At 49.7% G+C, this 23,235-nt stretch overlaps 1 long non-coding RNA gene across 3 annotated transcripts; it reads right to left on the bottom strand.

Moving 5' to 3' along the window:
- Window positions 1-821: 821 nt before the first annotated feature.
- On the bottom strand, window positions 822-22,909 carry LOC116940678 (uncharacterized). Of its 3 annotated transcripts, none has more exons than XR_012941300.1 (4): window positions 20,958-22,909; window positions 8,989-12,993; window positions 3,431-5,191; window positions 822-2,063 (listed from the first exon to the last, which is right to left on the bottom strand). It is a non-coding gene; the product is annotated as an uncharacterized LOC116940678 (long non-coding RNA). The 3 variants fall into 3 exon arrangements; XR_012941299.1 differs by having other exon boundaries at window positions 822-5,191; window positions 20,958-21,084; window positions 22,695-22,909; XR_012941298.1 differs by having other exon boundaries at window positions 822-5,191.
- Window positions 22,910-23,235: the final 326 nt, after the last annotated feature.

Raw genomic sequence — 23,235 nt, 5'->3', positions numbered from 1 at the left:
CCACAAATGATAGCTCGGTGAAGTGGCTTATCATGTAGAAATTTATAGCAGCCAAATTACTGTAAACAAACATTTCATGAATGTTGAGCGAAAAAAATGGGATGACCGGGAGAAAAAATCCACGTGACCACGGGGAATCGGACACCGTAAACTCCAAATACACAGCAGGCGTCAGGGTCGGGATGGGCATCGAACCCACACGCTCCTGTATACCAGGCGAGGTAGTTAACATCTCGCCACCGCGGCGTCCCTCGATAGTGCAGTGTCGTCACTAGATGTCGTCAGCGGCGTGCCCGCAGTGAATTGGCTTAAGCAGGTGGCAATAGAAACGTGTATTCTTGAATCCATCTGTGCGGAACTTACGTGGTGGATTTTCTCCTGGTTTTCCAATTCCTTCTCACGTGAAGTCAACACACACACACATTAAAGAATTGCTAAGGTAGCATGTTTCACCAACATGCTACCTTGGACAAGAGCCTTGAGACTCGGCGAGACTTGCCTGAATAAACGAAGGACATTGTTATGAATACGATTGTCGATATCACTAAACAATAATATGCAAACTTTTCCCAATCCACTGCTGGATGAAAGCCTCCCCATGCTGTGTAGCTAATGTTGCTTGTTTTGACCGTACTTTACCATACTGATGGTCAGTGCAGGCTTGAAAGGGAGAGGCCCAGGAACGTTCGCAAACTGATATTGATCCGTGGCATGGAACTGAACTCATGTGCCTAAGGTCGCCGGTCGGTTTCAAACTTCATAGCTAAGTGCGCTAACCGCTGCCCCCCCCCCCCCCCCACCCACCCTCGCCGTCCCTCGCCGCCACCTCCAGCCTCTCGGCGTGAGCGAAGCTCCAGCGACAGCTCGCGACGCAGCGCCTTCACGTGCGTCGCCAGCCACGAGATCTGAGCTGCCCGCACGTGCGCTGTCTCTCGCACGTTGGTGTCGCGCGTACAGCGGCGTGCCAAGGAGTCTTCGCGTGCGCAATCTCGCATCACGCGCGCGATTATGCGGTGGGTGCTCCGCTACGCCAGCCTGGGGTGTTTTTTTTAATTATTTATTTTTTTCTCTCTCTCTCTCTCTGTAAAGCTTCGTGAACTCCTGTCTCATTAAAGTAGTAGATCTTATGAAAGCCGCCTTTCGATCTTTGTGTTTCGCACTGAACATCAGCGTGATGCGTGGTGCATAATTCCTATTGCTCTGGGTGTGTGTGTAGCAGTTCGCGCGCCGCGCTATGAAGCCGGCGACCCGAGTTCTGGGCCTCCCCTCGGTGGACTCAGCCTCAAATGAGTACCTGGTGTAGCGGTGTGTAGTAAACATCGCCATTGGGGAGACAAAGGCGGCCGGGCACGGTGCTGGCCACCCACCCCCTCCATATTCCGTGCCCGCCTTCGTAGGTGCTCGCTAACAGCACTTGCCCCAAAAATATTTTAAAGCTCCACGGGGGATCTTTGCATTTGTGTGTTTGTATGGGGAGCTGTGGCGTATTGCATCTTAGGGCACGCCGCGCTAACAACCCCTGGCCACCCGAGTTCGATTCTCGCAGCCAAGGCTTGCACGAGTGATTCCTGAACCTATGATTGGCCCTTGACTCGGCTGACTCAGCCTTGAATGAGCACCTGGTGCGTCGTTTAAAACAAAAACACAGCATTGGGTATAGAGAGGTGACAGGGCGCGGGTTCTGACCACAGCACCCCACGTGCACATTTCTAGCCTTATTAAGTGCTCGCTAAGAGCACGTGTCGGGGATATTTGTCTTTGTTCGGATTTGTGCACACATGGGACACTTAGAAGACGGACATTATGATGCCCGGTGTGAGTCACTTGGCTCAACAGCAGCAGGTTGTCCGCCCACATAAATTGTTGCGACATGGTGAGACAATGTAGACACGGTGAGTCAAGATGAGACACGGTGAGTCAAGATGAGACGAGGTGAGACACTGCGAGGCGCCATGAGACGCGTGTCTCCATGCCTCGAGACCCTCTTCGCCTTTATTGGTCCCAAAGAGACGGGCGGCTCGTGCTGGAGCCGTGATGGATCGACTCGTGAGGATCCCCGGCGTCTAATGGATATAAATAGGAGGCGGGCGGCCGGGTTAGTGGGTGAGTGAGTGAAATGTCGTGGTGATCGAGCGACCGAGTGGGTGATGTAGCGGATGAGTCAATGAGCGAGTGAGCGGGAGAGCGAGAGAGTGAGTGGATCATCTGGCGAGTGGTATGCGTTGGTGGATGAGTGGGTGGCAGATCGACTGATATGGCGAACGGCACGGCAATGACGATGATGAAGACTCTACGATGGTAACGATGATGATGTTAATGACGATATTAATTAAAATGATGATGATGATGATCAAGATGCTGATCGTGATGATAGTGGTGGCGCTGATGACGATTGATAAGTTGATGACGATGCTCATTACGATATCGCCGTGGTGTTCATCATGATTATGACGCAATGATGAGTACGACGTCCGTGGAGGGAATGGAGCGGTGAAATCAGCTCGTGTGAAGGTGCTGGGTGGACCATTACATTTCAGGATTCGGCGAAGTGGCGGCGGTGGCGGTATGGGTAGCCCTTCATCCAGCAGTGGATTAACCACGGTTAATTATGATGAAGATGTATGCACTACATGTTGAACTTCTTTCGCACCGTACGTAAGCTAGCCGTGCCAATCGGAGGTGCGGATGATGTCGTTACGATTATTGCGATGAAGGCACCTTTATTGTGATGGTCATGATGGGTAAAAAATGATGATCATTGGTGACGGAGACGCTAACCGGTCTAGGTAAATCGCGATCGCATTGGTAACGCGCTACGCTTATTGTGACGGTGTAAATGGTCATGGCGACGCTGACGGTGGTGGCCGTGGCGATGGTCATGCGATGATGAGAAATTGGCGCCGGGCGCGTGCGCTCTCTGCTCGGCGTATGCGAGCACAGATCGGTGAACAGATGGCGACAATTGCGCTGTCCGTGGGCTCAACCCGACACCGCTACAGCACGTGCTGGGGGTGGGGGTAGAAGGTGGTGGGGGCGGGGGATGGGGCAGGTGTGTGGAACAAACCATTAGTCAAAGATGAGGAGGCAAGTATGTGGAACAAACCATTAGTCAAAGATGGTGGGGGGGGGGGGGGCAGGTGTGTGGAACAAACCATTCGTCAAATATGAGGGGGGGAGCAGGTGTGTGGAACAAACCATTAGTCAAAGATGAGGAGGCAAGTGTGTGGAACAAACCATTAGTCAAAGATGGTGGGGGGGGGGCAGGTCTGTGGAAGAAACCATTCATCAAATATGAGGGGGGGGGGGGGCAGGTGTGTGGAACAAACCATTAGTCAAAGATGGGGGGGCAGTTGTGTGGAACAAACCATTAGTCAAAGATGGGGGGGGCACGACTCCTGGGTTCAGTCGTTCATGTGTATTCATCGTGTACCTTGTGGTTCACGTTCAGTGTATCGAATTCAGCCGTTCAGTGTGTCGAATCATTCATGTTGTAGAGTCATTCAGTGTGTCGAGTCCTTCAGCGTGTTGAGTCATTCAGTGTGTTGGTGATGGTAGAGGCTCTGTGCAAAGCATCCAGCAATCCTCCTGACGGTACCGCGTGCCTTGGGGCCTCGCCAGAGCCACCTCGAACGTCAACTCCAGCGTGACACCGTGGCTGGCCTGCAGCCTCCTCCCTCTTACAATCCAATCGCATCACGTCACTAGTGTATCTACCCTCCGGCAATCCCAGTGTATCGTTACGTGCCACCTGCGTGCAGCCTCTCGTTTGTGCCTAGTTTGTTGTCCTTCCCCCGCACCTCCGAGGTGCGAGTGGAGGAGACTCGTGGGCGCCTTGCCTCTTTCGTCATCAGCTGGAGGCAAAAGCTCTGGGAAATGGTTTGACAGGCAAAAGAAGGCAGGCCGAGGGGAGACCTCTGATTAGCACGGTTGGCTACGTACGGTGCGAAAGAAGTTCAACACGGGTACAGATTTACAATCCCACCGTTGGTATCAGTCAAACAAGGTACGCGTTCCTTCTACAATCCAGCCGCATCACATCCAACCCGATGTGCAATCTCTCCATACTCAACAACTCTCTTACGTCTTCTTTGGTTCTTTCGGTAAAGTCACGTAGAATGAGAATAAAATAATAAATTGATAAAATAAAATAACACAATAATATTCTCACGACGTTTCGGCCACAACACGACCTTAAGCTTAAAGCCACGCTCAGATTTAAGCTTAAAGCCATGCTCAGATCGTGACCTTTAAGCTTAAAGGTCGCGATCTGAGCGTGGCTTTTTCACTCCAGGGCTGTCCTCCAGACAGTCTCGTCCCTTCACCTGATGAAGGCCGCTTGTGTTGTGGCCGAAACGTCGTGAGAATATATTGTGTTATTTTATTTTATCAATTTATTACTTTATTCTCATTCTACGTGACTTTACCGAAAGAACCAAAGAAGATGAATCATTGCAGTCACGAAAGCTTTAAATCGAAACTCTCTTACGTATTCCGCAGTCACCCCCCTCACTTCCCCCACACCTTCATCCCACCTCACTCTTCCCTAACCACCCCCCATCCCTCCCACACCGCCTCCCGCACCCCAAACTCCCTAAAACTCCCAAACTCTCTTGGCTGCGAGGTGGTGAGGCGATAGCGGCAATTGGGTTGACAACTCATCCACGCGGACCTCTGAGCGGCGCTCATCCTCTTAGCAAGAGTGGCGATGATTTTAGGGGGAGGGGGGGGGTGTTATCCGCGTCGCTGCCACGTGGAGGCAAACTCTCGTGCGTGGCATTGGCCAAACTGCTTCCTGTAAATGTGGTAGCAACCCTCTTGAGAAAGAGCCACTGGACTCTGCGAGGCTACCCCGAGTATTTACTCCTCTCTCCCACCAAACCCACTCCGCAAACTACACGCCTCGTGTTCCATACCCCCCCCCCCGCCGCCTCTCCACCTTCCACCCTCCACTCACCCCTCCCCCAGCGCAGTGAAGTGCAGTGATATTTGACAAACTCCGAAATGAGATCTCTGGGGGCCCGAGGGGTGCAGGGGATGGGGGAGAGAGGGAGGGGATAATGGTAAGGGAGGGGGGAAGAGGGGAGTGGGAGGGGGGGGTGGCGGAGCACCCAGTGGGGCGCAAAAGTTGTGGCTTAAGTAGCAGGAATCGGTGACCTCGGAGATGCAATGAGCCTCGGGTTGAGTTGTGCGGCTGTGGAGGGGCGCGAGAGCGGTGATGCCATCCGTGGTCGGCAGGCAGCGGGAGGGGCGACGTGGGGGAGGAGGTGGGAGGGAGGGAGGGAGGTGGGGCGAGGAGGGAGGGCGGTTGGGCAGGGGAGGGGAAACAAGAATTAGTTACATATAAATATCACATTAACACATTCAACACATTATTCATATTTCTTCACGCTGTGAATTTCAAATGCGGCGCATTAATTACTTACGGAAAGACGCGGCCTCTCCTCGAGCTACAGAGAGGCTGCGCTGTTATTGAAGCTTGCGCTCGTAGCCCGGGGGACAAGATACTTTCAATTGGCTTTCAGGAGCGACGTCGTGACGTTACTCAAGTTAACGTTCGTATATCCCTCCCCCGCCGCCGCCGCAGCACCTTTGATTAGCACGGTTGGCTACGTACGGTGCGGAAGAAGTTCAACCTAAATACATAAATGATCTCAACACATTCGTCAACGACAGTGTGTGAGATGCCTTCAATAGGAAATGTATTTCATAGGCGACGTTTCGAGCAATGGGTCTTCTTCACGGGACAGAGAGGCTCTGCCTGTCTGTTCCTCGCACGAAACGTCGCCCACTGCTTTGTACCTTTTGTTCTCCTTAAGGCCACAGTGTTATTGACGAATGTGAGGCACCCTCCCTGGTGAGACGCTGCTTAACCAATACATACTTCACTTGGAATGGAACTTTCTACAAACAAATTGAGGGCACCCCAATGGACTCCCCCCCTATCTCCGGTTGTAGCCAACATTTTCATGGAGAAATTTGAGACTGACGCCATCCAGACTTCCACTCTGCGCCCAACCTTATGGAAGAGGTACGTGGATGACACTTTTGTCATCTAGCCACATGGCCGGCCTGCTCTAGACCAATTCTTTGACCACATCAATTCCATACACCCAGCCATCAGATTTACCATGGAAGTCGAAAAAGATGGCAAGCTACCTTTTTTGGATGTCCTAATAAAAAAGAGACCTTATGGTTCAATGAGCCACTCTGTCTACAGGAAAGCTACCCATACGGATGCTTACCTGAAACCGGATTCCCACCACCATCCATCCCAGAAGAATTCCCTAATCAAGACTCTGCACCATAGAGCCCAATGCATATCCGACCAGGAACACATAGCCAGTGAACTCAAGCACGTACACCAAGCTCTTAAGGCTAATGGTTACTCCGACTACACAATCCGCAAAGCTATCACTCCAACCATGAAGAAGGACCCTCTTCAGGAGCCATTCAAAACCATCACTTTACCCTACATTGCGGGAATCACAAAAAAGGTCTCCAATATCTTGAATAAACACAAGATCCAGGTCCGATTCAACATATTACATAAAATCCGTGATCTGGTTCCATCTGTAAAAGATGTGATTCCGGACATACAGTACCCTGGCGTCTACAAACTAAGTTGCCTCTGTGGTAGTAGTTACATTTGAGAAACCAAACGATATGTCTCGGACCGCATCCGTGACACAAAGCAGACCTAAAACACGGTAGGACCAACACCTCGGCCGTGACAGATCATTGTTATAATTCAGTAGGCTCACATGACATTGACTTCTCCAAGACATAGGTTCTCTGCAAGCCATCTGGCTACCATGAGAGATTCGTTCATGAGGCTATCCACATATACAAACACAGAGACAATTTCAACCGAGAAGATGGATTCTGGCTTAGCAATCATTGGAAGGCTTTGATAAACCATTTCGGGTCTTAATTGATTATTCACGCTTACGGTGGGTTTCAGACCGCATCCATTATTTTCGTCTCCCCCCCTCCTCTTTTTCGAACATAGATGGACTCGTTCATCTGAATAACTGCAAAATCGCTCTCCGTGGTGCTAACGTTTGAAATAAATAAATAAATAAATAGACTGATTTGCGCCACTTTTTTGTCCAATTTTTCTTGCTGTGGTTTTCACACCTGATGATGATTGCTTGTGTTGCAGTCGAAAGGTCGTGAGAATTTTATTGTTTTATATTTTTTTATTTTATTGTTTTCCTTCTACGTCACTTTACCGAAATAACCAAGAATATGAATGTGTTGGGTGTTTATTATATTTATTATTTGTTCTTGAGCACCACTGCCAACGCAGCAGCATCATCATTTGTTTGTATTAAAAGTTTGGGAATGGACGATGCAGTGACGTCAATAAGGCGTTCCACGTGAGGGAGGCACGGCGATCGCCTCTTTTGCACGCCTATGCATTGGATTACGGTGGAAATTCCACATTCCTGTGGCGGGGACAAGTCCATCAATTGCACAACCACTGGCGACCTCTTCCAAAGTGGTACTCATTTTCAACCGATCCTTGGGGGGGGGGGGGGGGAGGGGTGAAAAATGATGGGCTCAGTTGACCCCTGACCCAGGTATTTGTGCCAGCAACATTAAGGATGGTGATGCGTTTGTAGTATTTATAAATACGAATAAGCTTCTTATGAGGCACACTGTTTATTGTAATTCCTTTCCCACACAGTCCTTAACACACAGAGGGGTATACGGTCTCCTCACCCGATACCCTAAGGAGGTACAGCCTCCGGACTCAGCGTAACCTACACACAGGTCTCCTTGATACCTAAGGAGTTACAGCCTCCTATCTTGGCGGGACTTGCACGTCTACCGCTGCCCTATCCCAGAGTCCTCCGGCTGGGACATAGGGGAGGCTATCTGACCCACCGCTGGCCCGGTGGGTCTTGACCACTGGATACACCGAGCCTTAGCCCTCAGAAGGGCTGGAAGGCTGGGTCCAGGGTCCTAGCTAGTCTTCCGCCCGGGATTCGGTCTTCGTGTAGGGAGAGAACTCCCCGAGCTCTACGCGGTCACCCTTCTTATACTCGTTTGTGGCCAGGTAGAACCAATCCCAGATTCCCACGTGGAACTGTCTGATTGGTTCTCTCCAAACTGTGGCTACGATCCACTTCACCTCGTCTGACCCCAACCGTTATGTACACCGAGGTAACGCTGCACTGCCCCTTTGATACCTGGTGGCAATGCAGGTTACCGAACAGTGCGTAGTTAACACCTCCACACGTTCACCTGATTCATTATTCCTCAAACACATTTTCGGAGGGGTGCCACTTTCGCCGATAAGACATCATCAGTGTGAGGGCCACCACGCATTTGAAACCACTGGCGTTTGGCAGCACGATGGGGTGGTGTTTTCACAATGTGTGTTCCTGTCGGGGGTGGGGGGGAGGGGGGGGTGCGCTGTACGTCAGGGGTCGCACTGAAGACCGCCAGGGCCCGCCAGTGCTCTGCGGGTCTTGCGATGAAGAACGCCGCTCTGACCCCAGCGCCACCCGGTTTGTCCGTGAACTCTACCACCACCACCACCACGGAACCTCTCAGGTTTAATACGAAATAAACTACAGCCAGGAACCAAGGGATGGCGATAACGGTTCGTCACGGTGGCGAGATGTTAATTACTTCGCCTGGTATACAGGAGGCCGTGGGTTCGATCCCGACTCTGACGTCTGCCTATTTGGAGTTTGCACGTCTCTCCCGCCGTGGTCGTGTGGATATTTCTCCGGGACTCTACCGAGTCTTCCCTTCACATTCAGTATCATGCGTTTAGAGTATATGGCTATTATAAATTTCCACATGATATGCCACTTCGTTGAGTTTATTATTTGTGATACCCAGGTCGTTTCTGAAAAAAAGGCTACATAGCTCAATGGGCCTTAGGCGATCAAATACAAATTGTAAAAATGTTTTTTAAATATATATTTGAGCTTCAAGGCAGAGCCACAAGCCCGTGATCGGGCGGTTCATTACCAAGAGGGGAGGAAGCAGTCACAAGAGACGGTGGCCACGTGGCTTCGATGTCAAGAGCTGAGCCGGCACCGCTGAGGACCTAGGTTCGAACCCGGGCTCCACAGCCGATTAAACCTGGCTCTCGCTCATGCCTGCACGAACACAAGAATGATCGTGTTCATTAGCTTCGGGTTCGCGATTAATTTGTTTATACTACAGATCGGGACACGAAGAGCAAAACGGCAGACTGTCATGCCCCACACCACTTGGGAGCGGAACAGAGGTCAGTCACTTCAGATTTCCGAAGTAGTTCTGTGATATCCGCTTCCGCGTGCCATGCTCTAGCACGGAGTGGATGCCCTGGTTTGAGGAAGAGTTCGGAATGCGTTCGCCATCTCATGACACCCACGGCACCGTTGGGATAGAACTGGACGACTAATTGCAACATGATAATTCGTATGTTGGTGTTATTGTCATTAGAATTGCAACAAAACGCATGTGATGTAATGAACTCAACTAGACCGAGAGCTACTCTGCAGTCAGATGCTGGGACGAGGGTGAAGTGAGTGGAGTGGTCAGGGATCACGCCGGGCCGCCTTTGTCTCCCCAACGCTGATGTTCACACACACACACACCCTACCAGCTAGTCATATTAAGGCTGAGTTGATCTAGAGGAGGGTCCTGCACCGCTTCAGGAACTACTCCCCACTAATGTTATCCGTGGCCGGAAATCGAACTCTGTTCGCCGGAACTCATAGCGGAGTGCGATAATCACTGCACCGCCGCTCCCCCCAACACACAAAGGCAATGGTCGCCCGTATAGCCTTAAACAGACGAATGGGGCAAGTACTGTTAGCCAGCACCTATCAGTGCCAGCACGGCATACGAGGGGTGGGTGACCAGTACCACGCCAGGCCGCCTGTCTCCCCGATGCTGATGCTTACATACAACACCAGGTGATCATTTAAGGCTGAGTCGATCTTGGGGTGGCCCAGCACAGGGGTTCAGATATTCGTCACTGGTGTCGGTGGCCGTTTGCAGAAACTTAACTCGGGGTCGCCGAGTTTGTAGCGCAGCGCGCCAACTGATACACTATCGCTCCCCCCTCTCAACACACACACACACAGATACGCACATAGACACGCACACAGACACGCGCACAGTAATGTGCTCTAATGTCGAATTCTGGACTAGCGAGAGCAAACTCAGCCGGCGTGAAGTCACCACGACCGCTGTTGATCATATCCTTTCCTCTCGTGATTAGGGTCATTTTTCCTCGGGGGAGAGAGAGAGAAGCGGTGGGGTGCGGGGGGAAGAGGGAGGGAGGAGGGCTGGGAAAGCAATAGAGAAGTTGGGGGGGGGGTATGAGAAGGCAATATCTGAAAGTCATTTAAGGAGTTGACAACACGGATTATGGAAAATAAATCAAGACAGATCGGCGCCGCGACGCGGGAAGCCCCGTGGCGCGGCCGAGGGCACGCGATTCCGCGTCCAGCTAAGCCGGAGAGAGTGGCTCTCTGTTTGAGTGATACCACAGCGAGAGATCGCTGTCCTCCATCTCACGGTACCCATCAGCCTGTTTGTTCATTTAAAGATTATAGGAATTAACAAAGGGTACAGATTAATAGAGGATTGTTGTGGATAAGCGTAGTGGTAGTGCCTTACCCCGATAATCCCCACACTAAGCTAGCCTATAGCAGCGCTCTGGGCGATATCGAGAGTGAAGTCGAGCCCTTGCTTGTTCCACGTTCAAACTGTCGAAACCATCATGGTTCACGGATGTATCCGTGTATTTTGAGCTTCCTTTGCACTGCACATAGCCAACCGCTCTAATCGGAGGTGGGGGGGGGGTAAGGAAGAATGGGCAATGCAGCGAGCATAGCTCAAAGCTGGACAGTTACACCGCAAGTTACTCGACTGGGCATCATACAGCAGTAGCAGCAGTGGTGTCACCGCAAGTTACTCGACTGGGCATCATACAGCAGCAGCAGCAGTGGTGTCACCGCAAGTTACTCGACTGGACATCATACAGCAGCAGTAGCAGCAGCAGTGGTGTCACCGCAAGTTACTCGACTGGACATCATACAGCAGCAGTAGCAGCAGCGGTGGTGTCACCGCGCGCCATCACTTCGACAAACACTTGGCAGGACCCTCCTGAAAAAAGAAAAAGAGTATTGAGACTCCGTGAGGCTTTCCTAGACAAAGAAACATAACGATAACAACAACAATAATAATCTCTATTTTATAAACACGCCTCCATATTGAAGTATCTCAACGCGCTGTACACACAAGTAAATAAATCAACTTTCAATTTCTAAGCGAAATTGAAAGCTGATTTTTAAAAACATATCAATGACTACTCTCGAAATTCCAATAAAATAAAGAACTGCGATACAAGCTAATAATAACAATTACAGAGTAATCCAATCAGACAGTAACGTTGTTTTTAAATGTTGAGTTACGGGGGAAATCCTGCTGTATCAATAGGTGGAGTTTTAAGACAGTGATTTAAAAAGTGACGTAGACTCAGAATCCCTCATGGACCGAGGAAAATGATTGCACACTAGCCTTCATACTACAGTGCTGGCTATTGAATTAGTAAAATATAGTTTTTCATAATTACTCAACTAAGCACGGACCGATGGATCATTGTCATTGTGATTATAACCCTAATTATTTCGACCCATTAATTAACTAATATCATTGGATAATTGCGCCCACCACCCAACTGCACCCGCCACCCAACTTTAATTTTAAAAAAATATTCCCACGCTCCTGGAATTTTAAAGGAAATAATTGTGAGAACAAAACAGTGGAACGGTGGTTGAGGGTGCAAACGCTCGTGACATTTTTCACGATATCAAAGTCGCGTGAAGAGGAAGATGATTCCCACAATGTCGAGAGACAAAATCGGTCTGGTTGGCAGCGCGCAGTGTTGCGGTGGTGGTGTGGTGTGAGCGGTCGTGTGGTGTGAGCGGTAGTGTGGTGTGAGATGTGGTGTGGTGTGAGCGGTGGTGTGGTGTGAGGTGTGGTGTGGTGTGAGCGGTGGTGTGGAGTGAGCGGTGGTGTGGTGTGAGTGGTGGTGTGGTGTGAGTGGTGGTTTTTAATGGTTTTAAATTGTGGTGTGAGTGGTAGTGTTGGTTTAGTGGTGGTTGATGTTGATGGTGTGGGGAGTGATGGTGGAGCGCTTCGCGCGCTGCGAAACGAACCCGGCGTCCCGAGATAATTGGTGACAATTATCTGAACCGGTCTCGGGACTCCCCTAGGTCGACTCAGCCTCTAATTAATACCTGGTGCGGTGTGAAAACATCGCCACCAGGGAGATAAAGGCACCCACCCCCTCGTGTACTGTGCCGGTCTTCTTTGGTGCTCGCTAACAGTACTTGAGCCAACAGTCTGATAAGGTTATACGGGGGATCTTTGCATTTTAATGGTGGTGGTGGTTGCGATGAGAGCGGTGGGTTAGCGAGCTGCGCTATGAACCTGGGCGACCAGAGTTCGATTCCCGCTCACGGCCAACACCAGTGAGAATTATTTGAACTGGTCCTGCGCCTCCCCTAGGTCGACTCAGCCTCTTATGAGTACCTGGTGCGGTGTGTAAACATCGCAACGAGGGAGACAAAGGCGGTGGAGCTTGGTGTTGGCCACCCACCCTCTCGTGTACCGTGCGGGTCTTCATAGGTGCTCGCTAACAGCCCTTGCCCCAACAGTCTGTTGAGGCTACACGGTGGTGTTGGTGGTGTAAATTATTGCGTGATTGACAGTGTTGGTGCGAGCGGGGGTGAGTTGTGGCGTGAGTCGTGGTGTGGCGCGTGAGTGGTGGTGCAGCGGTGTGAATAATGTGCAGGGTGGTATAAGCGATGGTGTTGTTGATATGGACAGTGTCGGCAGTGGTGTGGTATAAGCCTCACCACTGCTCCCACCACCCCGCACACCCCCACCACCACCCGCTCCATCACCTCCCACCCACCACCATCCATTGTCCTTTCTTGCTAATGAGTTTATCTTGGTCTCTTGAGTTCTCACCTGGTGAAACAAAACAAGATAAAGCCACTAACCACCACGACCCGCCACCTCCCACCACACCACCATCTACTATCTCCCGCCTCCCCACTCCTCACCACACCATCACCTCCCACCCCACCACCACCACCACCCACCCCACCATCCACCCCACAACCTTCCACTCCTATCACCGCATACACCACCCCACCATCCACCCCACAGCTCCCCAACCACCACCGCCTCCCACCTCAACCCACCACCACCCAACCCCCACCACCATTCACCCCACACCACCCCACCAGCTTCCACTCCTACCACCGCACACACAACAGCAATGACACTCGCCGCTTTGATCTTGCATTTTTTGAAGTCTCGTTGCCCCAGATATGAGCTGTCAGCGCTCCCATAAATAATTTACTCACGCTACCTGTTATTATTATTTTATTTACGTATCTGCTGTATTTTATTTAAGGTGCGTAATTGCCCGCAGACAGCGAGGACAGTCCCGAGGCGACGCCGACCTTGCGCCACGTGCCCCTGGGTTATATTTGTTCCAGGTGCATTGTTCAATGCACTTTTGGCCAAATCGTTCTTAATCACAGACGGGGTAAACATCTCATTAAAACTGCCTAACAACTCGAGTAGATGTATATATGTAGCCAGTAAAGTTTATGGCTGCAAATTCCCTTTTTCATCTTCTTATTCTGCTTCTTCAGAGCAGAGAGCCCGCGGAAGGACAACGTTCACTGATTGATTTACAGCCGTTTGATGTGGACCCAACCAACGGCATTTGTCTATTGAGTCTGAATCAACTGATGAAGCCCAGAAAAGTCGAAATCTATTGTCATGATATTTGTTGCTCTGTTTGATCCTTAACGTTTATAGAAATCGGTTGAGATTTTGCGTCGTGTAAGCACATGCTGCTGGAATGCGTAATGTCGATGTGGAGCGATGGCACAGTGGTTAGCGCACTGAACCCGGTCATGCTTAAGTTAGATTCCTTTCCACGGCTAACATCAGTAATGGATGATATTTTAACCGGTCCTGGGCTCCCTTCTTCACCAACAAGCACTAACCAGGGTGGTGAAGTATGGCCAACACCCCCGGTCGCCCCCCCCTCCCATCCCCCCTCATTGCTAACACTGCGTTGGAAGGCGTTCATCCAGGAGTGGATTGGCAAAGTGTTGCGAACACAGGTCTGCAAATCTAATAGACAGATGAACCAACAATGCATCCGCTTACATCGGTGTTATTATCTCTTGCATGAAACTCATATTTTGGTGACGTTGCGTCGGCAGTTTGTGCACAAGCATGTTGCTATGAATGAGGGTCATTGCCCGAAACATCGTACATTGTATTTTTATTTTTGAAGACCACGCAGTGTTATTGATTAATGTATTTTCCTCTCTTGATGAAACGATTGACTCATTAAAAAAAGGAATGTCGCTCTTGAGCTTTAGTCTCTGTCGGTGGGCGGGTTAACTCAATCCATCATCGCGTCTCTGGGCGGCGATAAAATCGGTATCCAAATAACTAGGTCGCGCGTGAACACATGAGTAATGGATAAACGAAGTAGCCGTTAATCAGAGCGACTAAATAAATGATCGGCCGGTGGTTTGATTCACTACAACACATACAATTAAATAAATGCACGGTCCATCAGCCTACGAGACTTCCAAACCGATGATATTCTGCGGCATGTATTCAAACAGAAAATCCCTGCAGCTGTTTCGTCTTCCTTGAGTGTCATCAGCGCGGTGTGACCCATTTCGGCTGATGTAACCTCCATGATATTCAATTTGCTTGGCAAAGGACCCCAGATAATTCAACGTTGTAGAATCCACAGTCCACCAACCCCCAACACTGTATCATGCATCGGCGTTTTGATTATGCCCGCAAATGTCGGGAAGGTTTTGTTTGACCTTCATGGTCTAAATAGGATCTAAGCTGCTTATGATCAATACTAATTAATAACTTACCGGCTTGCAGCAGACCACAGCAGTGTGAAGAACTTTCGCAATAAGGCCATTGGCACTGTAGTTTTGTTTGACCATACTTCACCGCGCTGGTCAATATCAGTAGCGGAGGCTGGTGACAACGAGGGGTCCAGGAAAAATCGTTCGGATATCACTCGCCACCAATGTTAGCCGTGGCCGGCCATTGAACTCAGGTGGGCCATAGTTTTAGTATTCTGAACACTGGTGGATTGTGCACACCGCTGCCCCCAGCTCTTCTCCCCCCCCCACCCCGCCCTTCCCCTCCCGCACTCTCACGATGCCAATGCAGCCTAATTCGAGTGTCTTTGCCTAATGTTGTGAAAATACGGCGCTGCGTTCCAACGTAATAATACGCTTCATTGACTCGGCGGAATCAAGGTGCCGGATCTGTGCACCGTGGTAAATCTGCGTGGAAGCCGCCGCCGCCGCCGCCGCTCGCTGCTGTTGCTGCAGCAGCAGCAGCGGCGGCGTGGGTAATGGCCGAGTGCCGGGACGGGCATAAATCCGCGCTATTTACGCGTCGCGTTAACACGAGGTGCTGAGATCTTGCGATTTGTGGGGATGTTGGAGGTGGGTAGAAGGTGGAGGATGGGTGGGTGGGTGGGCGAGTGGGCGAGTGGGTTGGTGCGTGTGTGGATTTGGCTGGAGGGGGCATGTGTGGGTTATGAAGAAATACCTGCCATCGCCTCTACGTATACCCTCCCTCCCCACCACTTCCATCGCCAACGCCAACCACCATCACTTGCCCCCCCCCCCCAACGTATTCCTCCCCCCGCCCGCCCTCCTCGTCTATAATAGGTTGTGATTAATTGAAGGGTTTTATGATCGTGGCGGATAAAGCCCATCAATTCTACTTTGCGCCAGAGTCACACGTGCGGACACCTGTTTTTAAGTGGACAGTGTTTTACACTCACATTTATACACAAAGACCCCCCCCCCCCGTGTGCCTTTATGAGCTTGTTGGGGCAAGTGCTGTGAGCGGGTACCTATTAAACGCCGTGGCTGCGCTCGAGGTGGGTCGTATGGTAGTAAGGACCACACCCAGCCGCCTGTACCTATATTTATACATATTGCAACAGTTGACCTAGAGTTAGGGTAGTGGCCCCAGGAACGGTTCTGACATCACTCGCCACGGATGTTCGCCGTGACCCGGAATCAAGGTTTGTATGTTGCCTGATTCGGAGTGGACTTCGGTACTCACAACGCCACCGCTCCCCACACACTTACCAAGAACACCAACCGCTATTTGACATTAAGTGGCGTTGATGTCACCACGGCGCTTGTGCCAGGCTAGGTGCACTTTAATGTCACGTGAAGTGTCGAACGCCCCCTGACAGGTCACGGGACAGACCCACGTGCCATGGGCTGACTGCCGATGCACCAATTGTGCTCCCCACTGTGCCAACTTGCTGTTTTAATCGCCCGGCGCTCCGTTCGTTGTTGTGAGCGTCGCTCCTCTGCCCTCCACTGTTGCTGGAGGGCGACTGCCTCCAGCTGCCCAGTAGAAGCAGCGTCCATCACGAGCCTCCTCAACAGAGGCCGATCTTGACACCGCTGGTACCGGTCATTGGCAAAGTCCACTCAGCTCCACATCCTCTCATACCGCATCATTCCATCTTTTCTCTATCCCGTGCACGTGTGTGTGTGTGTACGCACGTGCACGCACTTGAAACTGCAAACGTGCACGTGGCCTATGCTGTATTAGTTGCCCGTGCTATTTGTACCCAACCGTCGGAACGTGCTCGCCTTTTGTTGGTTTTCAGTTTGGCTCATGACCCAAACTATAAAACCTTCCTCCGCACCTCTGATGAACACGGTTGGCTATGTATAGCAGTAATGGACCATCACGGCTGATGATGATGATGGCTGTTGCTGCTGCTGATGATGATGGATGCTGATGATGATAGACAAGGCAGCACTTTGGAGCTTGACCACGCGCGTTCTCCATACCACAGCGATGCATTAAATTAATTTTAAATCATCACTCGTGTTTTTTTTTATATTACATTTTTTAAAATAACAGTGGTTCGGCGCAGATTTGGAGCGAGACGAGCCAGGCGCACAGTGAGATATCGAAGGCAATTAGATTCCCGTGAATTAATCCGCATGATTCTAATTAAATATAAAACCATTTTAATAAATTCCCAAATTCTAATCGTCCACGGGTAATTATTCTGAAAGATTTCCTCCGCCCCATTGTATGGTCTCTCTTACTGTGAGTGCTGCTCACACATAGTCTCATTGTTCGCTCTTAAATCTATTTGGTCGGGGGGGGGGGGGGGGAGGAGTTAGAGGGATGGCTATGATCCTCGCGATCTGCACGAGTTAAGATGTTCCGTGCACGGTGAACATCAGTGGCACGCGAATTCCCTGGACCCCGTTTTCACCAAACCAGCTTCGTCTAATGCTTCGTGTTCTTCGCCTCTGTATGAATGATGGGCGCCGCGGTGGCGAGATGTTAACTAACTCGCCTGGTATACAGGAGGTCGTGGGTTCGATCATCAGCTTTGACGCCTGGATATATGGAGTTTGCGGTGCTTCTCTCCCCGTGGTCCTGCGGATTTTTCTAAGGGTCCTCCGAGTTTTCCCTCCACATTTGGAATCAACATGCGTTTCGAGTATTTGGCTGCTATACATTTCCACGTGATAAACCACTTCACTGGACTATCATTTGTGGCCAGGTCGCTTCTGAAAAATAACCGCATACCCCCACCTGGTTAAATAAAAACAATGCGTTTAGTTTAGTTTGATGAAGAGAGTAACAGCTGTGATGTTACATCGACGTGGTCAGCCAGATGGCTGCGTCAGGAGCGGCGGAGTGGCGCATCGCTGTGGTGATGCCTCCTCCTTCGTATTTGTCACTCGGGGCACTGAGTCGTCCTCTGGTCCACGGTCTATTTTGGGTGACCGCAATTACCGCACACTGCCGGAGCGTTTTTAATGTCCCATTTGTGCAGCATCATCATCATCAAGTTTAACCGCATCTGCCACTGCTATTGTTCGTGTGCGTATGCCGTTTAGTTAGGGGTTGTGGCCCCAGAAGCTCCGCGGACGATCGATGTCGTGTCTGTCACCCGGCGTTTGTTGGTGGCCTAGGTCGACTCAGCATCAAATTAGTACCTGGTACGGTGTGTGAACATCGCCACTGGGGAGACAAAGGGATCTTGTCTTTGGTGACTTCTTGTTTGCGTATGTATGTCGGACTTTCTTTCACACCGTATGTAGCCAACCGCGCTAATCGGAGGTGTTCTGGCGAACTCCATTCGGCTTTCCAAGCTTCACCATCGTCATCATCAGGCTTGAAGTATGGGTCAAACAATCTCCACACAACCATGAGTTCTACAAATAGCCAAATCTCCACATTACTACTATAATGAGCCAAGAATGTCTGTTTGTGTGTAACGCGCGTGACGTCACTCCACATGCCCCACACCCCCCCCCCCACGTCATTAATATTCATGAGCGGGTGGATATTTACACTCACGCAGAAGATGGTCGAGCGGGAAAAAAAATATTTTTCGCAAATTCGCTTTAAGTTTGACGGTTTTTTTAATTGAAATTGAATCTAATAAATAATTGTACGCAGCAACAAAGTGGATTTGGTGCCTTTATTTATTTATTCAGCACTTGAGACGAAAGGTAAGTCTAATGTATGCTTCTACATTATGGTAAAATAGACATTTCTCGGTGATTTCCAGATATTGTTTCGAATTAAAATTTATTTCAACCCCAGCGACCGAAAGCAGAAGAGAATAAAGTATCAGAGCAGTGATTTTTGAACAAATTGAAGATCAGTTATATACAGTGCTACAGTGACATGAAGTGATATGTTTTATGACTTAGTTTGTGCAAGAATCACCGGTCTTAATACAGTGCCACAGTGAACTGCAGTGAAGTGTTATATGACTTCGTTTTGTGCAAGATTCACTTGCCATTAAATTTACACACGATACAATTATACTCTGGTATTTTTTTTTCATAAACATTACAACTTCCGTCCTAGGACGGGCAAAGATGCTAGTATTTATATATAAAGGTAAATATATATATATATATTGACAGTTTTCGGAAAGACAGCACGGGAGATACGCATTATTCTTTGCTAAAGTCATTGCACGTTCTACGTTATGCCCCTTCGATTTGAGCCCCGTGTGCTCGATTAAAGAGCCGCATGCAGCTCAGGAGACGCCAGTTGGCCACCGCATGGTATGGAGAGGGCATTAGTCCAGCAGTAGCTTTACAAGCAGCTACAAACGATTGTTAATTAAAATTATTATTGTAACGTCGTCTCCATTGGTTTTCTCTAAGTAAGGGGAGGGTTTTTTTTCTCCCCGCGCACAAAACGAGAGTTTTATTTTACTTCTTTATTTGCACAGCGCGGTCAATAATTCAGGTGCCGTGATTTATTATTCACCGCTATTTACGAGGGGGGGGGGTGATGGGGTGGGCGCAGCGGTTCCCGAATCCCACGTGGAGGGAGGTCAGCAAGAGAGGTTACGGATGGGGGTTGCGGTCACCTGCCGCGTAGATTTACAATTCTGGAAGTGCATTTTTTTTTTACTCGATCGGAACATCGAACTGGTTGCTCGTGATTTTATTGCTTGGGGGAAATACCCATTGACGAGTCTGTACTTTTGTCTGCGTGTAATTTTGTTCGTGTCGTTGTTGTGGGGTGTTGGCAAAGTTTTTTTCGGGCTTGATCGGCAGTTCGCGCAAGCATCGATTCAAGCGAGCCTGACTCTGCCGATGAGACGCTGAGTATCGAAACCGGTCCGGAGTTGTTGCTTGTCCTGAAACAATGCTGCTAATGTTATGGCATTCCAGGTGGTGGAATAAATTAGTTTCATTTTGTTTTCATGAGAATCGGAATATTTATTTATACTGGAGGAAATCCGATGAGATATGAAGCTCTTTTTTCACAGATATTCAGTCGGGGAGGGAAAGAACGTTACAGCAACAAGCAATACAAGCAAATCACTAAAAAATATACAAATACAACTAAACTATTTTTATGTTACCAGGTGAGATGTTAATTACCTTGCCTAGTATGCAGGAGCGCGTCGGTTCGATCCCGACCCTGACACCTGCTGTATATTTGGAGTTTCCACATTCTCCCCGTGGTCGTGTTTAGAGTATTCGGCTGCTATAAATGTCCACATGATAAGCCACTTCATTGGGCTATCATTTGTGGCCAGCTCGCTTCTGAATAAAAATCTATGTAGCTCATGGGCCTTACCTGATAAAATAAAATAAAAAATAGTTTATAGTTTAGTTTACGTGTGTTGAACGTATTTCGCACTGTTCTTAGCCAACCGTGATCATCAGAGGCGCGGGGGAAGGACAATAAACAAGCTTCAAATCAAGATTAAACACAAAAAGCAGTTCGAAAGCAATCAGTTTACAATCCAGACGAGTTCAAAGTCCATAGCTCTCGAGTAGCTTCCAGACGGCCGCAGAAGCGCATCTGAAAGTTCCGGATGCAGTGACCGTTTTTGTTCGATGGCCACAGCAGCCAAACGCGGGTGCTATTAAGGGCCGTGGTGAGTGCTGTGTTCAATGTCTTGTGTTTACTGAGAAGCCACGTGCTCAGCCGAGATCCACGTGGGAGATGTGAATGACAGCTCCGAGAGAGCTCTTCATTAATTTCCAAACTCTGCTCCGCGGGCGTCTGTAACCTTTATTTAATTTTAGTCTATTTTTATTTTCATGAATTAGAAAAAAAAACTCTTCCAATTATATTCCCAATTGAGCTGCTGTCGGCGTCGTGTGGTCACGAGGCGAAGGAAAGTCAATTCGGATCTCTCATGGTGAGCGGCGCACCGTCGCCGCCTCGGAAGTTTACGTCACAGAGCTTACTCATAGTCACGTGCTGCACGGAGTGTTCGTCGCGTGGCTAACCTGTGCGTGTGTTGTTGGTGTTGTTGTTTTTAACTCGCAGAGGCGAATTTGTAACCAAATTAAGCGCCACGTTGGCGAGATGTTAACTACCTTGCATGGTATGGAGGAGGTCGTGAGTTCGATCCCGACCTTGACGCGTGCTGCTGCATATTTGGAGTTTGCGTGTCTCTCGCCCCGAGGTCGCGTGGATTTTTCTCCGGGTCCTTCGGTTTTTTCCCTCCACATATACAATCAACATCACGCGTTTATTTGGCTGCTATAAACTTACACGTGATAAGCCACTTCGTTGAGCTATCATTTGTGGCCAGGTCGCTTCTGAAAAAGAGATATATAGCTGAGTGGGCCTTACTTGGTAAAAAAAAGTTAAAAACAAATATTTAATAGTTGAAGTGAAAACCCAAACTTAATGGGACAGGGGTTTATAGTGCAGTCACTGGTGACCAGGCTGAGAAGATCAACTCGCTGCACTCGAGAAGACGGTTTAATCGCAACTCTTTTTTTTCTGATGTTATGGGTCTCTATGCGAGTCGATGGGTCTCTATGTGAGTCTACGGGTCTCTGTGAGAATCATTGGGTCTCTGTATGATAAATTGGTGACCAGGCTGAGACCATCAATGCGCTGCACTAGAGAACCCTGCTTAATCACGAACGGATGAAACCTCGATTCGAACTCAGGTTTTCAGAGGTCTCGGCTCAGTATCTTAGACATGGCCATTATGATCGACTGAAGCACTTTGCCCCCCCCCTCGGCACCCTGCGCATTTGATTTAATGAGTGGTTGCACTTTCGCTGCACAGAGCCATTGGCATTTAATAAAATAATCGTCCGTTGCCATTATTATTCGTTTGACATCATCATCAGCTCCGTGAGCCCACGTACAATTAACATTTTGAATATATACATTTATTTTTAAAAAAAGATTTAATGTTATTCCTTTATATTACTCGTTTTAATCACTGGAAGTCTCGCTCACAGATAAAAGTGCCCGCGTCGCTGACACATGATGCCCTCCCACGCGGCAGATTCACTTAACATCAAACAAGTTGATGGGTCGATGGATGTGCGGGCGAGTGGATGAGGGGATGAGTGAACGAGCGTACCAGTGAATGTGATGGATGAATGAGTTGATTGGTTGGATGGATGTGTGGATGAGTAGGTTAAGCCATGGGTGGCTGAGTGTGGAGTGGATGTAATTGTGGATGGATGGTTGAGGAGATCGGTGGATGTGTAAATGTATGCGTGAATGAGTAGATGGGTGGATGAGAATATGAGTGGCTGAATGGATCTGCTGGATGAGAAGATAAGTGGCAGGATGGATGGATGGATGAGTGAACGATTGAATGTAATGGTCGATAGGTGGATAAATGAGGGAATGGTTCGACGTGTGGATGAATACGTTGGTGGATGAACGGATGAATGAGTAAATGGGTGCACGGATGAATGGATAAATGAATGGCTGATTGAATAGAGGGGTGGATCAGCGAATAAGTGGCCGTATGAGTAGATGCATAGGTGGTTGAATATACAGGTGGACTATGAATGAGTGGACGGGTGGGTAGATGTACGGATGAATGGACGATTTAGTAGATGAAGTGAATGATTGTACGGATGAATGAGTGAATCAATGGACGTATGAAAGGATGGAATTGCCGTGAATTGAGCCATCGCCGAAGCGGCGACGTCGGCGAAACTCGCGGCGCGGACGAATGATTGGGGGTCAACTCTGTCCGCCCCCCGCTCGCCACGTCTTCCAACCTGTGCGGGACGGCGGTCAATTACAATTAAATGACTTCCCGCGAGTTCAGGCCACGGGGGGCATTCACTCACCCACTGAAGCCGGGCAGCTCCCTCCCTCTCCTCCCATCCCAATGCCAATCGGCCGTGGCCTCCCCGCGACGCGCCCCGCTAATTACAGCAGAGGCTCTTAATGCCGTCGCGCGGCCCATTATGAGCTATAATTGTCTGTCCCTCTTAATGGATAATTTCCGCGCACCATTTCTCCTCACCCGGCGAGGTCACCGCGCTCCGTTATAGAATCCTACACCCCCCCCCAACCACCATCTCCCCTGCCCCCCCCCCCCCACGCTACACCGTCACACGGGGAGAGTTGCTTCTCTTGCTGTGGCTTCGGCACTATTTCTTCCCATCGTGTTTGGCGTTCATGCCACGATTGCCCTTGCACGGCGTCACGTGATGAGACGAAGAATCCATTCGTAAGTGTCGCAGTCGCTAGTGGCACGAACCACTCCGCCGGGGAAGAGGGGTTTCTGGGTGTGTGCAAGGTGCAAAAAGTGTGCGCGCGTGTGTGTCTGTGCCAGTATCGATGAGTGCATGTCAGTATCAGTGTGATCGCGCGCTTCTGCGTGTG

Source organism: Petromyzon marinus, chromosome 9, assembly GCF_048934315.1.
Source record: "Petromyzon marinus isolate PM22_M1 ecotype Great Lakes invasive population chromosome 9, UKy_Petmar_22M1.pri1.0, whole genome shotgun sequence".
Lineage (NCBI taxonomy): Eukaryota > Metazoa > Chordata > Hyperoartia > Petromyzontiformes > Petromyzontidae > Petromyzon > Petromyzon marinus.
This window is presented reverse-complemented; position numbering and strand designations above follow the sequence as displayed.